Source organism: Limulus polyphemus, unplaced genomic scaffold (assembly GCF_000517525.1).
Source record: "Limulus polyphemus unplaced genomic scaffold, Limulus_polyphemus-2.1.2 Scaffold2991, whole genome shotgun sequence".
Taxonomy (NCBI): Eukaryota; Metazoa; Arthropoda; class Merostomata; order Xiphosura; family Limulidae; genus Limulus; species Limulus polyphemus.
Window position 1 is genome coordinate 106,587 of NW_013668601.1, and position 1,201 is coordinate 107,787.

Below are 1,201 nucleotides of genomic sequence, written 5' to 3' on the forward strand. Positions count from 1 at the left end.
GGGGGAAGAGACAAACATGCTAAAATTTGGTTAATACTATAAATATTTAAAAAGAATAGGTTTTTAAAGGTAATCCAAACATTTGCAAATTTTGATGCAATGACAATTTAATAATGTTGATTAAGTATCATCACTTGGTTGTTTCATGTTGGAAATAAATCAAGCATACAAAACACTGTTACTACATTCACTTGTTTTATCTGTAACTACTGCCTATTTTCTTAATTCTTCTATTGAGTTTTCTTTAATTTTTCCCTCTCCTGGTAAAAAAATCATTTATTAATAAAACCTTATTTACAAAGCAAAGAACCGAGAAGGATGTAATTGATAACTTAGAAAATTTCTATGTTGCAAGATGGATCAATACAAAGAAACTTTTTTCTAAGAGAGCAGTGGAAGTTTATCGTTTACAAATCATGTATATATGAAAGTTAGCGGGAAATGTGAAAATAGCAGTGGAAGTTTATACTCGGTAACTTTCATATATACATGATTTGTAAACGAATGTGAAAATAGCAGTGGATGTTCATTGTTTACAAATCATGAATATATGAAAGTTAGCGAGAAATGTGAAAATAGCAGTGGATGTTCATCTGTTCTTTTAGTACGTCCTGTATATTGTCAGAATGGTAACGGAAACTGTTCTTTTATACATCCTGTATATTATCAGAATATTAATGGAAACTGTTCTTTTAGTACATCCTGTATCTTGTCAGAATTTTAGGAGATATTTTTATGATGCACTGACCACGAAAAGTTGAAGGAAATGGACATCTATCACTGTAATTTTAATAATGAATTAAAATATGTATAATCACTTTTATCTGATATATTCTTTTATATATATATATATATGTGTGTGTGTGTGTACACATGATGTTTAGAAGAATTATGTATCTTAATGCTTTAAAAATATATATTTTGTTATTACCTTAATTTCACATTACTCGGTAACTTTCATATATACATGATTTGTTAACGATGAACATCCACTGCTATTTTTACATTTCCCGCTAACTTTCATATATACATGATTTGTAAACGATGAACATCCACTGCTATTTTCACATTTCCCGCTAACTTTCATATATACATGATTTGTAAACGATGAACATCCACTGCTATTTTCACATTTCCCGCTAACTTTCATATATACATGATTTGTAAACGGTTTCTGTTACCATTCTGACAATATACAGGA

At 28.9% G+C, this 1,201-nt stretch overlaps 1 protein-coding gene across 5 annotated transcripts in view; it reads left to right on the forward strand.

Moving 5' to 3' along the window:
- LOC106468392 (golgin subfamily A member 2-like) overlaps positions 1–1,201 on the forward strand; it is a 42,996-nt gene that overhangs the window by 29,046 nt on the left and 12,749 nt on the right. The window lies entirely within an intron of this gene.